This window comes from Nycticebus coucang, chromosome Y, assembly GCF_027406575.1.
Source record: "Nycticebus coucang isolate mNycCou1 chromosome Y, mNycCou1.pri, whole genome shotgun sequence".
In the NCBI taxonomy this organism is placed as follows: Eukaryota; Metazoa; Chordata; class Mammalia; order Primates; family Lorisidae; genus Nycticebus; species Nycticebus coucang.
In genome coordinates, this window is record NC_069805.1 from 20315497 (window position 1) to 20331496 (window position 16000).

The window sequence follows — 16000 nt, forward strand, 5'->3', positions numbered from 1 at the left end:
AAAACTACCATAGCTGACTTGCAAAATGCAGACAGATTAAGGGACAAAAATATTCCCAAAAAAGACAACTAAAATGCTTTCAATATGAATAAAGATTCTGAAAATAGGTTTCTTCACATGTATTCATTTGATCACAGGAAAATAACCTTCTGGAGCTGGAGTTGTGACAACCACTTAGTCATATACAGGGTTGGGGGAGAAGAGTGCTGTAAATTTTTAAGCACACCCACTTTGACGACAAGAGAAGGTAGCATGCCTGACATCCTGAATTTAGTCTTTGCAAAATGAAGGGCCATAAATTAGTGGGGCAGGGCTAGATTATGCAATAAATTTTGTATGGAGCAATTGATACTTTCAACAATGTCAAATTTTATTTTATTTTAGTTTTATTTATTTATTTACTTATTTTTATTGTTAAATCATAGCTGGGTACATTTGTGCAATCAAGGGGTACAATGTGCTGGTTTCATATATGATCTGAAATATTCTCATCAAACTGTTCAACGTAGGTTTCATGGCATTTTCTTAGTTATTTTTATCTCCTACATCACATTATACCATAAAGTGGGAGGGACTTTCAGGAATGACAGCGTTGTAAAATTTTAAATTCTAAGAGAAATATTAAAGTAATCATTATCTTTAGATTGGAAAGGGATGTGTTATTTATAAAAATAAAATTAACAAAAAAAATAGAAGTTGATGGAAAAATAGTGAAAATTACGATTCTAGATATGAATAACAATAAATTTGAAATAAAATGTCCCAAATTTAATAGTAACTTTTGGTGAGCAAAAGAAAACATTAAATTTCTCCTTTATATTCTTTATTTTGCACCATTTTATTTTTTAATTTTCTTTTATTGTTTTTCAAAAAAATATGAGTGTTACATAACATTTTTTGTTACATGGTTGACTTGCGTCATGCTGCAGTCATGGGTCTCAGTGTACCCATCACTGAAATAGTGTATGTTGCAGGTACTAGGTAGATTAGTATTTGTCATACCCTTTCCAAGGTGTTCCTCTTAGTTTCCAGTGTCCATTACATCTCTTTATAAGCTTAAATACCCTTCTTTTAGATCCCACTTATAAATGAGAACATGTGGTATTTCTTTTTCTACTTCTAAAATACTTGAATTAGGAAAATGGTCTCCAATTCCATAAAAGTTGCTGGAAAAAAACATAATTTTATTTCTTTTTATGTTTACGTATTAATTCATTATAAATACATAGTACATTTTTTTAACTATTCATCAGTTAGTGGGCACATAGATTGGTACCATAGCTTTGCAATTGTCAGTTGTACTACAATAAACATTTGGGTGTGTGTATTATTTTGATACAATGACTTCTTATCCTTTGTATAAATATCCATTAGTGAGATTGCTGGATCCAATTGTCTACCATTAGTCCTGTAGTCCCCTGAGGAATCTCCATGCTGATTTTCATAGCACTTCTGCTACTTTACATTCCCACCAATAGTGTATTTTCCTTTTCACTGGAACTGCACCAGCATCTATTGTTTTTTGATTTTATGTGAATGACCCGTGTGACAGGGATAAAGAAGTACCCCATTCTGGTTTTAATTTGAACTTCCTGATTATTAGTCATGTTGTCTATTTTTCCATGATTAATGGCCATTTATCTATCTTTTATTGAGTAAATATATCTATGTCTTTTACCCAATTATGATGGGGTTATTTGTGTCTTCCTATGATTTGTTTGATCTCATGCATTGTTAAAGATTTCTTCTGTATTTTGAAATTCTCTAAATGATTCATTGAGTTTTCATTCATGTTCTGATTTTTGAATTTTTTTTATTAATTTGTGTTGGTTTTCTACCTTCTCTTCAATCCCATTCATCTTATTGGTTATCTATAATATAAATTCAATATCTGAAATTTCAACAATACCTTTATATTTGGAGTTCATTCCTACAGTGCTATTGTGTTCCTTTGAATGTGTCAGGGTAGCCTAATTTTTAATGTTATTAGAGTTTTTATGCTGACTCATTCTCATTCTTAGTCTCTTTTTTGCTGTGTTGGAACCTCTGCTGCTTGCTTATGACAGGGATGAGCTCATGAGTGAAATGCTTGAATCCTATTTCATGAGTTTGACCAGGCAAGATAGAGGGAGATGCTCTATGAGCCTTTTACACTGCAGCTCTGCTCAGTCTACATTTCCTGGTGTTTTTCACACATCCTCTGTGGCAGGGAAAGCCCAAGCTTTAAGACATATGTCAGGGGTGGTCCATGAAATGAAGAACATGTACATTGATAGAGAAAGTCCACAGGGTCTGGGAAATGCACAGAATGACTCAGTCTGTGGTAGACAGTTCACTGAAGTCTAAAAGCATCATTTTCACTAGCATTCACCTCACTCGAGGTCTCTCAGGTGGCACCAGTAGCTGTGGAGCCTCCTCACAGGTGAATAGTAGAGGCTATAAGATAACACTCCACTGAGGTCCCACATTAGATGTGGCTGAGTGAGATCACCCAGGCCACCACAGTGTTGCCATATTTGTGGTATCTTCCTTTGCCCCAGTCCTCGAACAGTGGTGTTGTGAAAGCATGGCACCCTTTCATGGGGTGCACATAAATACCAGGACTCCTTTATACCTCCCTGCCTACTAAGAACAAGGGTCAGTGCTCGCTTCGGCAGCACATATACTAAAATTGGAACGATACAGAGAAGATTAGCATGGCCCCTATTATAGGATGACATGCAAATTCGTGAAGCGTTCCATATTAAAAAAAAAAAAAAATAACAAGGGTCAATTATTTTGCCCCAATTTTGTGTTCTGAATATGCATTGATTTTGAAATTTAAAAGGCACACATATGCTGGAAAATAAAATATGTATCATCTAAGTAAGTAGAGAATACTAGATTAACAGAAGAGAGGTGAGATCTGGTACGGTATCAGAAGTAAAGACAAAGTGCTTAGGAGATGTGTCTTCAGACTAGATGATAGAAGAAAAAAATTCTGCAATTCCTCTATTAGGTGTATATCAAAAGGACCAATAATCATTTGGCAATAAACATATTTGCACCATATTGTTCACTGCAGCTCAATTCATAATTGCCAAGTCATGGAAGAATCCCAAGGGCCCATCGACCCATGAATGAATTAATAAATTGTGGTATATGAATATCATGGAATATTATGCAGCAGTAAAAAATGGAGACTTTACCTCCTTTATGTTTACATGGATGGAGCTGGAAAATATTCTTCTTAGCAAAGTATCTCAGGAGTGGAAAAAAAATGTATCCAATGTACTCAGCACTACTGTGAAACCAATTTATAATAATTCACACTTACATATTAAAAGTGAAACACAACTTTAGGCTATGATGGAGGGATGGGTAGGGGGAGGGCTAAGAAAAGGCTGGCAAGGATAGTAGGGGAACCATAACTATGGACCACATTGCAAGTACAAGTTGGTTCTATCATGTGTAGAACCAACAATGTTCTAATGCTATAAAAGGGTAAATGAGATGAAAGCTATGCTGATTAGTATGATTTAAGCACTCAAATCTGTACAAGTAATCAATACACTGAAATGGGCATAAATTTATTTATGATCTATGTACAAAAGACTTAATTAAAAAATAAAATTAAATGTCACCAGTGGTGTGAACCGTATTGTTCCTACCACGGCCTCTATTGCACTGTGCATGGGTAACTGCTTCTGCCTCTTTCATATGTCTCCCTTACTCCACAGTTACCACTCTACTTACATGCCACAAAACCAGCACAGAAATGGATCAACCCAAGCCCATCCATCCTTGTTCAAGAAATGCCCAAGAGCCTGTAATTCATGTGGGATCGGCTCCAGACCTTGGGTGAGAGTGGAGGGGATTGCTGGGAGTTTAGACTTGCGGGTAAAGTCTATCTTCAGTGTTATGCCTGGTGAGAGAGTACAATGGCACATTTGTTTGTCCTCTCTGGGGAAGGAGCTCTGGTTTTTAGATGTTCTCTCTCATGGTTTAAAGTAGCAAAAGGTCTGAACTCCATTTTCTTGATTATAGAAAGTATATTGTGTTATTTGCACAGGGGAGGGATTCCAACTACTTGGCAATGGATTTTGTACCTATTATTTGTTTCCTTGGGGTTGAAAATCACCTAAGCAGGATAGATGTGTACACTTCAACTTTCTCTCTTGCCTCAGCTGCAAAGCATAAGCTTACTTGCTAAACTTTGTTCTTTAACTCTCATTCTGGATGGGAGCCTCTGTGGAAAGCTGGCTCCAGGCAGCCAAACATCTTTTCTCCTCCCCTCGTTTTCCCTTATCATAAGGATTTTAAGGTTCATTCATATAGTAACATAAATGCACACTTCATTCATTTTCATTATTGAAAAAATATTCCTTTATGTGAATATACGATGTTATATGTATTCAAGTATTTATAAATCCTTTTAGTAGTCCTGAAGAGGTTATCTTCTCATCTAAGATTTTTAAAATATTTTATCCACAAGATACGTTGCCTGTGTCAAAACACTTCTATGTGTCTGATGAGGTCGGAATGTGTTTTCTCTTATTGATTCTATTAATGTAGTGTGTTGTAATTGTGAATTTACCCATATTGAGATAAACAAGGAAGCCTGGTAATAAATTCCATTCGGAATACATGCATAAATATTTTGTATGCTACTGGACTTTTCCTGCATCTATACTGTATATCTCTTATACATTTGACACTGCACTTCCCCTTTTGTCCCCCCAAAATACATTGGTTGGTCGATGCTGGTGGTTCGATATGTAGGGAGCCAGCCCCATATACCAAGGTTGGCAGGTTTTAAATACTGTCCCTGGCCAGATTGCAAGAAAAATATAGACAAGCATTGTGTCAGGCGCATGTATTCGCAGCTACTTGAGAGTCTAAAGCAAGAGAATTGCCTCAGCCTAGGAGTTGTAGGTTTCTGTGAGCTGTGCAATGCCAAATCTCTCAACTGAATGCAAAACACTAAGACTGACTCTACAAAAAAAAAAATAAATAAATAAATGAAAAAGAAGAAAAAATACATTTTTACAAATATAGCTCCAGAAAATGCATGATGCTGGCCTGAAGTGATTTGCCGGACATTATCCTTCTCAGTAGCAGACAGTACAGGCCCATGACAACACTGCTGAGGAAATTTTGCACTCGTTTCTTGGAAAAGTTGGGTCTAACTATGTTACTCAGTCTGGTCTGAAACCTGTTAGCTAACAGTGATATTTCTTCCTCAGCCTCTTAAATTCCTGGGATCATAGGTGTGAACTATGGACCTCATTTATGCTTATGTTTTGTTGAAGGATTTTCTCAATAATCATCAGAGATAAAACCCCTTAGATTAAAAAATAACCATTCTATTCAGATATAGTTGCCACACCACACTATTTACCCATTTTAAGTATACAGTTCCAGACTACACATTCAGGAATCACTTGTACATTTACTTTGTTTGTTACAACAGAAGTTTTCCTTAAGTTTAGAAGAGAGAGATGGTGGAAATAAAGTGACAAAGGAAAGAAAAGAATGGAGCAAGGGAATGAGAGAGAGATTTGGAGGAAGGAAGGATAAATTGATGGAGATGTGAAAGATGGGAGGGATGGAAACAAAGAAAGAGAAAATGACCAAAATTTGTGGCTCACATCTATAATCCTAGCCCTCTGGAAGTCTGAGATGCATGGATTTCTTGAAAAGGGGAGGTGCTGAGAACAGACTGAGGAAGAGTCAGACCCTGTTTCCATTAAAAATTGAAAAATTATCTAGACACTGTGACAGGCAGTCATAACCACATGGGATTCTCAGGCAGGTGAATCTGGTGTTTGATGTTGGTATGATCTAGGCTAAGGCAAAGAAAGACTAGCCTGGGCCACAAATGGGAACTGTATCTTCCAAATACCTATACACACACCCATGCAGAGGAAACTACGAACATTTTTATCATCTAAAATGACCATAATTATCTTGATGGTTCAAGAAATTAGACATGTTTAATATCTGTGACACTATGACCAAATTGAGGCTGTAGCCAGGCTGTAGAAAATTTGTAAGCTTCTCTCAAATGGATGCTATGGGGTAGGTGTCAAATTTTCCTCAAAATAGCATCCCATGAGTGTTGCCCATTTATCAATGTTTAGGGCGTGGAACCCTTATAACGAAGGTAGTGAGTTTGAACCTGGTCCTGGCCAAACTACAACAAAAAAATCCTGGAATTTTGTTGGGCACCTGCATTTCTAGCTACTTGGGAAGTGGAGGGAGAAAATTACTCGAGAGCAGGACTTGTCAGTTTCTGTGAGCTGTTATTTCACAGCACTTAACCCAGAACGACAGCTAGAGGATCTGTTTAAAAAAAAAAATAGCATCCTACTCAAGTGACTTCATGCAGTTTTGTCAGATGTGATGCATCTTGAATCACAGTGCTTTCCAAAATATCAATTGTTGTCTCAGCCATTGTTAGAAACTTCAACTATAAATAGAATCAATAAATCACAAATGGGAGATCACTTGTCTGGATACAGTGTTAAGTAGTGACCTGGTTTAAACATTTGAGGGACACCACATGAAGTGAGCAGAAAAGGCCACTTAGTATTTTTGACCAGATGCCTGGATCCCAGACAATATAGGATGAAGTCACTACAGAGTCACTGTGGATGATATCACAATGGGTGTTGGTCTGGGTACAATTTTCAAGCTTTAACATATTCTTGCTATGTAGTAGCCCTCTAAGTATGTTGTTGGGTCCAAACTATTAAATGAGACTGAGGTTCTTTTCTGTGCACACAATTCCTGCTTCCTAATGTGTCTTGGTGTCTGTGGCCAATAGATTCAACAACTCTTCCTTTCCTTTACAATTCAAGGATTTGTAAGCATATGGAAGTGTGTGGTTTATAACTAGTGCTGCCCTGAGATGCTGTAGAACGTGAACCTGAGCCCCAGATCAGACAGTGATTTCTTGGAACGGACAGGTACTTGACAAAATTTTCAGTTCTCCTTTTTGTGAAGCTTTACATCTTTTTTTTTTTTTTTTTTTTTTTTTTTTTTTTTTAGAATAGGCATTTTGGGGAAGGTAGCTCTCACAGGGAAGGTCTTCTTTCAAAGTCTGGTTAGGCAATGTGACCAGTAGAGTAGTCCATAAATAGCTGAAGTTATTTATGATGATCACAGGAAATATCAGCCTATCTGAAAAGTTCCAACATTTCTGACCTCCATGCCAAGATTATCCAAACTCTTGGCTTCTACGCCATGTATAAAGGGGGAGAGTTATTTTGGGACACACTTTCTTTTTTTTTTGTTGTTTATTTTTGGCTGGGGTTGGGTTTGAACCCGCCACCTCCGGCATATGGGACCGGCGCCCTACCCCTTGAGCCACAGGCGCCACCGGGACACACTTTCAATACACAAACATTAATGAAATCTGACAAGCAAAAAATAGATGTATGCATAATGGGGTCTGCCACCATGGATATGCCAAACAGTCCTGACAATCACAGGGCCTTTGATTGGAAACTTGTCAAAGCCCCAGACAAGGTCATTTCTAAGAAGAACTCAGTGACTATTGGCAAGGATGACTATAATGTTTGAAAATTCTGGGAGGCCAAGGTGAGCTAATACCCTAAGCTCAGGTGTTAAAACAAGGCTGGGCTCAGAAAACACCCACAGCCTTGATCATCTACCTGGTTCATCCTGAAATAGAAAAGGTAGCTAAACCTTGAGGGACTTTCATGTAGCTCCAGATACTCCAGAGGCTGAGAGTATCCACTTTTTAAATCAAAGTGTTGAATTTCACTTGTCCTAGGCTGAGACAAAGACACTCTAGACTGGTCAATAGAGTGAGATTCTGTCTCTTGAAAAATAATAAAAGATGAAAGAAAGAAAGAAAGAAAGAAAGAAAGAAAGAAAGAAAGAAAGAAAGAAAGAAAGAAAGAAAGAAAGAAAGAAAGAAAGAAAGAAAGAAAGAAAGAAAGAAAGAAAGAGAGAAAGAAAGAAAGATTGAAAATTTGCTAAGCACAGTTTCCAAGAACAAAAGTAGTGAGAGAGGTCAGTAGGCACATGGAATAGGGAACTACATAAAGTAGGGGATTTATTGTGGTTTCTGTGGGGAGAATCAATGAATCATGAGCCATGGGTTTGGGATTGGTTCATTAGGATATTGCTAGTTTATTTCATGGGTAGAGGATTTTCAGAGATGTCTTGTCCTTGGCATCTGACTATTTGGGACAAGGATTTATTGGTTTGTATAGAAGGATACCAAAAGAAGAGATGGAGGGAGTACTCTGGATTTTGTTGTGTGCATATGACAAGCCTGATTATAGTGAAGAATTCACTGTATGGGCAGTTTCCAGTGACTACAAGAATTTAGAATATCAAAGAGTGACAGTTACATAAAATCCAAAGACTTGACTAAGACAGGTTTTAGGAATATAATTTCTCTGATAGAGAATAATTTCTCTAGCTGATATCTATTCTAGAGATAAAATTTTAAAACTATAAACTTGGAAAAAGTGAAAATGAGGGGTCAGTCCCCACCCAATGGTTTTCTCCATTTATGTATTGAGGCAGAGTCTCTTTTTGATGCCCTTGGTAGAGTGCCCTGGTATTATAACTTACAGAAATCTTCACATTTTCTCAAAAAAATGAGCATATTTCCTCAGCTGGAGTCACAGCACCTACATAACATCTGGTCATTTTTTTATTTTTCAGAGATGGGGAGCTCACTATTTCTCATGCTGGATGCGAATTCAGCAGCACAGACAATCCAACTGTTTGGACCTCTCAAAGATGACCGGCTTTAAGCAACATCGCTGGCCATAGTTTGAAAAATATCCCTACATTAAGGTATGGAGCATTAGCTCACACCTGTTATCCTAGCACTCTGAGAGGCAGAAGTGGTTGAGCCAATTAGTTGGTCACTGTGTGGGGGCATCTGGACTACCAGATGCTCAGGAGGCTGAAACAATAAGATGTTGGGCCCTTGGGCACACCTATGGGTCAAAGTAGTAGGGCTCTGGCCCTAAATACTGGAGGGTTCAGTTTCCAATGTGGGCCCAGACCGTATCTCAAGAAAGGAAGAAAAAGCACCCAATGTACTCAGCCCTACTTGAAACTAATTTAGGGTTTTCACATGAAAGCTATAACCCAGTTACAACCTAATAGGGGGAAGGGGGAAAGGGTAGGGAGGAAGGGGGGAGGTGGGTAGAGGGAAGGGGGTTGTGGGATTACACCAGCAGTGCATCTTACAAGGGTATATGTGAAACTTGGTAAACGGTCTGTGAAGCTAGTGAATGATGCCCCATGGTCATATCAATGTACACAGCTATGATTTAATAGAAAGAAAGAAAGAAAGAAAGAAAGAAAGAAAGAAAGAAAGAAAGAAAGAAAGAAAGAAAGAAAGAAAGAAAGAAAGAAAGAAAGAAAGAAAGAAAGAAAGAAAGAAAGAAAGAAAGAAAGAAAGAAAGAAAGAAAGAAAGAAAGAAAGAAAGAAAGAAAGAAAGAAAGAAAGAAAGAAAGAAAGAAATTTGTGTAAAGAGAACTATGAAACTCTAAGAAAAGAAATAGCTAAAGATGTTAACAAATGGGAAAAATCATACCATGCTCATGGCTGGGAAAAATAAACATTATAAGTGTCTATACTACTCAAAGTAATTAGCATTTTTAAGGCAATCCCTATTAAAGTTCCATTGTCATACTTTAAGATCTTGAAAAAATAATACATTGTTTTATATGGAGTCAGAAACAAACTGCGAATAGCCAAGACATTACTCAGAAATAAAAACAAAGCAGGAGGAGTTACACTGCCAGACATCAGACTATACTATAAATCAATAGTGATCAAAGTATCATGGTACTGACATAAAAACAGAGAGGTAGGTGTATGGAACAGAATAGAGAACCAAGAAATGAACCCAGCTCCTTATTATTATTTGATATTTGACGAGCAGAGTTGGATTTTGCTGTGTGCTAGGCTGATACCATGACACTTTAGACTGGGCAACAGAGTTATGGCCTGTCTCATGAAAAATAATAAGGGAAAGAAGGAAAGAATAAAATATGATAGGCACATTTTTGAAGAGCAACGTAGGAGGAGACAGCTATAGTAGATATACCAGGGGACTACATAAAAGAAGATATTTACTATGGCCTCTGAGTGCGGGAGGGGAAAATGAGGAAACAAAAGTGGGTAAAGTATTGGTTCGTTAGGTATTGCCACTTGATCTGACGGGTAGAGGTTGTCCACAGTCATCTAATCCTAGGTCTTTGACTGATGCTGGCAAGGGAATATTGGCCCAAATTGATGGACTCTAAAAGAAAGGGTGGAGTGTGTACTCTGGATATTTTAGGATGATATAAAAATACCGATTGGAGTTAAGAATTCACTAAGTGGGCAGTTTAGAGTGACTACAGGAATCTAGGATATCACAGGGGTAGAGCTACGCAAAATTCAACAGCTTGACTAATACAAGCTTCAGGAACACAATTTCTCTACGAGAAAATAACTTCAGTAGTTGCCACGTAATTTAGAGATAAAATTTCATCTCTAGATCTGTAGATAATTGTAAAAAGGACAGGTAATTTGCCTACCAATGTTTTTCTCAATTTATGTATTGAGACAGTCTCATTTTTTTCCCTCGGTAGAGTGCTCTGGAATTATACCTGACAGCAATCTTCAAGTGTTGTCATCAAGTGAACCTATTCCCTCATGTGGAAATATAGTGACCGGCAAAATATCCAGCCACATGTTATTTCTCAGAGATAGGGATCTCAATAGTGCTCAAGCTGGACTCTGGTTCAAGATGACAGTCATGAAGCCCCATCACTGGCCACAGCCATGGTTTCAAAATATCCCAACTTTAAGATCAGGAGTGGTGGCTCATACCTGTACTTTAAACACTCTGGGAGGCAGAAGTGGGTGATCCTAAGTAAGTGTCAACTGTGGTGGTCCCCTGGACTCACAGATGCTCAGGATGCTGAGGCGATAAGATCTGTTGAGCCAAGGACTTTAAGATTGTAATTAGCTATAATGACACAGCACTCTACCAAGGAGAAAGGAATCATACTCCATCTCAGGGAAAAAGAAAATGACAAATTTGGTAGGATGGAACAATGAGCTTTTCAGGACAATTCATGGTAACTTGTGTGTGAGAATGGCGACAGGGTTAATGTCTCTTTCATGCTCTCACTATCTCAGTAATTCTTATGCTGTGAGCCTTTTGAACTCTTCAAGTGTGGGAAAACTTCGTCAAATTGCTTCAGTGAAATAAATAGTTCACACTTTGAAAGTGTTCAATTCTTTCTTAATACAGTTATCTTCCTTAATACAGTTTTCTTAATACAGTTACAGAATTTTATAGCTCTCATCATAATCTAATTGTATGACTTTGTCTTCTCCCCCACACAAAGAATGTTAATACCTTCCCAACACCATCCAAAACCAGCCCCCTATGCCTAGCAGAAAATTTTCCTTGTCTTGTAATTTTCTTCCGAGTTCTGTCTTCCTCTATCTGGTCTTCTGTAAATGCCTTTGTTCCCTTATATTAATGATTATAAGGTTCATTATTATTCTTAAATAACTGTGCACTTCATTTCTTTTGATTTTTGAAAAGTTCTCCATCATGTGAATATAGCGCTTTATATGTGTCCAATCATGTGTAAATCCCTTTAGTAGTTCTGAAGATGTTCCCTTCTAACCTAATATTTCCAAAAGTTTTTATCAACTTGATATTTGCCTCTGTGGAAATTTTTTTCTGTGTTTCTTGAGAGGACCTTATGTTTTTCCTTGTTGATTCTTTTAAGGTAGGTTTTTTTCTATTACTTTATTTTCCCACCGGAGCCAGACTTGTCAATCCTGGTAACAAATGCCATTTGGGATACAAGTATAAAATATTTTGTATGCTACCAAGCTTTTCCTGCACCTAAGTATATCTATTATGGATTGGATACTGCGTTTCTATTTAAAGAGAGGGAAGGGCGATGAAAGGGAGGGACCGAGGGAAAATAAAGAAACCGAAAATGACCAAACTTGGTGGCTCACACTATTTTACTAACCCTCTGGTGTGCTGAGATGAGTGGAGTTCTTGAATGAGGAGGTACTGAGAAAAGACTGAGTAAGAGTCAGATTCTGTCTCTAGGAAACAGTGAAAAATCATCTAGGGATTTCAACAGGCACTTGTAATCCTAGCCACATGGGAAACTCAGGGAGGAGCATTGCATGAATCCTGAAGTTTGAGGTTAATATGATCTAGGCTGAGGTCACGAAAGTCTTGCCTGGGACACATATAAAAAATGTATCTCAAAAATACCCTGACACACACCCAAGCACCTACAAACTAACAAACCAATCAATATTTTCATCAGCCAAAAAGATTATAATTACCTTGATGGTTCAAGTAGAATAGACATGCTCAAGACCTGTGAAGCTGTGAACAAATTGAGGCTATAGCCAGGAATAGTAAATATGTAAGATCAGACAGTAATTGCACACACCTGACAGGAATGTTACACAATTCTCGCATGTACTTTTTTGTGATGTTCTACTTATTTCTCTAGAATAGGCTTTTTTGGGATGATTGGTGTCTCACTGAAGGTCATTTCTCAAAATTTGGTTAGGCAATGTGTCCAGTAGTGTACTCCATACCTGTTATTTTTGAGTATCATGATAAATATCAGCCTATCTGGCAAATTCCAAAATTTCTGACATCTTGGCAAGATGTTTTCACACTTTTGGCTTCTTGGCCACATAAGAAGTAAAAGAGTTTTATTGGGTCACACTTTCAATACACAATCAATAATTAAACCTTATTAGCAAAAAAAGAGATCTGTTCATAATTGTGGTTATATCTGCTACCATGGATACTCAAAACAGTCCTGACATAACCCCTATATGTCAACGGGGTCTGACGATTTGACACTCCTCAAAACCCCTGAGGAGGTTATTTCTTAATTACTGTTCAATGACTTTACCAAGCATGACTGAAATATTTGGAGCTCTGGGAGGCCTAGTGGGGCTGATTCTCTGAGCTCACTTGTTGGAGACTAGGCTAAGAAACAGCAAGGAACCCCAAGCCCTGATTTTCCACACATTTCTATTAAAATATAAAAGGTTGTCAAGTGTTGTGCACCTTGCCTTTACTTCCAGCTACTTGAGAGAACATGTTCCAGCACCATCCATGTAATCATTAAAGAGGTAAAGTCTCCATCGTTTTAAAGGCTGCATCATATTCCATGGTGTATATATACCACAGTTTATTAATCCATTCATGGGTCAATGATCATTTGGGTTTCTTCCATGATGAAGCAATTTGAATTGAGGTACAATAAAAATTGTGGTGAAAATATCTTTGTTATAATTTTATTTTTTATTCTCTGGATATATAACTATGAGAGGAATTGAAAGATTGAATGTCATGTCTATTATTAGACCTTTTATTAACCTCCAAGCATCTTTCCAAAAAGAACATATTAGTTTGCATTCCCACCAGCAGTGCAGAAGTGTTCCCTTTTTTTCATATCCATGCTGATTTTGTGATGTAGACTAATTTTACTGCAGTTATATATCTCAAAACGGTTTTGATTTGCCTTTCTCTGAAGATTAAGGATGAAGAGCATTTTACCATGTGTCTGAAGGCCATGCACCTGTCTTCTTCAGAGAAGTTTCTCTTCCAGTCCCTTTCCCATACTGAGATTGGATCACTTGTTCTTTCCTTGGTAAAATGTTTGGGTTCTCTCTAAATTCTGCTTATTCAACCTTTGTTGGAGACATAACCTGCAAATGTCTCTCCCATTCTGAGGACTGTCTGCTTGCTTTACTGATTGTTTTCTTAACTGTGAAGAGGCTTTCTAGAATGTGTTTTTGGTGTTGCTTCGATTGTCCTGGGGGGTGTTCTCATAAAATATTCACCCAGGCCAATTTTTCAAGTGTATCCCCTGCACTTTCTTCTAGTATTTGTATAGTTTCCTGGCTTATGTCTAAATATTTAATCCAGTGAGAGTCAATCTTAGTTAATAGTGAAAGTTTGGATTCATTTTCCTTCTTCTACAGTTCATCAGCAAATTCATTCAGCAACACTTGTTAAATAAGGAGACTCTTCCCTATTGAATGTTTTTAATTAGCTTATCAAAGATCAAATGGTGGGAAGTAGCTGGAGTCATCTCTTGGTTCTCTATTCTGTTACATACATCTACATCTTTGTTTTTTTGCCAGTATCATGCTGCTTTGATTAGTATAATTCAGGCTTCTCATATGTACACTAAAAAATCCAGAGAAAACCCTCCACCTCTTCCGTTGGGCTCCTTCAATTGGGGCCAAAGTTACCTTGCTCCTATAAGTCTGAGCCAGGGACCAGATATCTCTGGACAACCCCTACACATCAGATCAACTGGAAATATCCTAAGGAAAAAATTGCAAACCAAATTATCCTTAGTAATTTTGTCCACCTGAGGGACACAATAAATCTCCTTTTTTATGTAGTCTCCTATTCTGTCTGCAGACTGACCTATCATCCTACTTTGACTCTTATAAATTGTGCCAGGTAAATTTTCTGTCCATCTTTCTTTACTTTATGCTTTTTCAATGAACAGACCCTCACTCAGTTGCCCAGGCTACAATATCATAGCATCAGTCTAGCACACAGCAACATCCAACTCTTGGGTTGAAAGGATTCTCCTGTCTCAGCCTCTGGGGTAGCTGGAACTAAAGGCAAGGGTAAGAACCCTTGACAACTTTTTGTATTTTAGGACAAACCAAGTTTGTGATTGAAAATGCAGATATCTTGCTATTGCTCAGCCTTGTCTCCTACCCCTGAACTCAGGCCCCTTGGCCTGCCATAGCACTCAAATATTTTAGTCATGCATGGTGAATGTCATTGAGCTCTACTAAAGAAATGACATTATTGGGGGCTTTGAGGACTACTCAAACCTCAGCCCCAGTGACACATACAGATTATGGCGGGACTTTTTTGCATATCTTTGATGACAGATATCACCACAATTATGCACACGTTTCTTTTTTGCTTATTAGGCTTCACTAATCATTGTATATTGAACTTGTGACCTAAAATAACTCTTCTAATTACTATGTGGTCAAGAAGCCAAAAGATTGGACACACCGGGCAAAAAGGGAAGAAATGTTGACCCTTTCCAGGTAGTCTTTTATATCCCATGATCATCATAAATAACAGCAGGTATGCATTACACTACTGAACATATTGCCTAACCAGATTATGAGAGAGGACCTTCAGTGTGACACCTACCTTCCCAAACAAGCCTATTGTAGAGAATGAATTAAAACATCACAAAAAGTAGAAGGGAGAAATTTGTGACATACCTGTCAGGTCTGTGAAATCACCTTCTGATCTTTGGTCTGTTGGTTTGTGGTCTCCAACATCCCAGGGCAGCACTAGGTATAAACCACACAAGTCTATTTACTTTGAAAGAAAAGAAAAGGTTGTTGAATTCCTTGAGAAGAGATACAAAGAAACTTTAGGATACATGGAAAAAGCCCAAGTGCCCATTGCTCCAAGAATGAATTAATAAATTGTGGTATATGTACATCATGGAATATTATGCAGCCTTAAGGAAAGATGGATACTGTACCTCTTTCATGTTTACATGGATGGAGCTGGAACATATTCTTCTTAGTAAAGTATCTCAAGAACGGAAGAAAAATTATCCAATGTACTCAGCCTTACTATGAAACTAATTTATGGCTTTCATATGAATGCTATAACCCAATTATACCTAAAAATATGTGGAAGGGGGATATTGAGGGAAGGAAGGAGAGAGGATGGGTGGAGGGAGGGTGATTATAGGGATTACAATTGCAGTGCACCTTACAAAGGTACATGTGAAACTTAATAAATGTAGAATATAAATGTCTTAACACAATAACTAAGAAAATACCAGGAAGGCTATGTTAACCAGTGTGTGAAAATATGTTTTACACTCCATAAAACCAGTGTATGGTGCCCCATGATCGCATTAATGTACATAGCTATGATCTAATGATAATAATAATAATAAT

At 37.6% G+C, this 16000-nt stretch overlaps 1 non-coding gene across 1 annotated transcript; it reads left to right on the forward strand.

Moving 5' to 3' along the window:
* Positions 1-2641: 2641 nt before the first annotated feature.
* On the forward strand, positions 2642-2748 carry LOC128579220 (U6 spliceosomal RNA). Its single transcript, XR_008378091.1, has one exon. It is a non-coding gene; the product is annotated as a U6 spliceosomal RNA (small nuclear RNA).
* The last annotated feature ends 13252 nt before the right edge of the window (positions 2749-16000 follow it).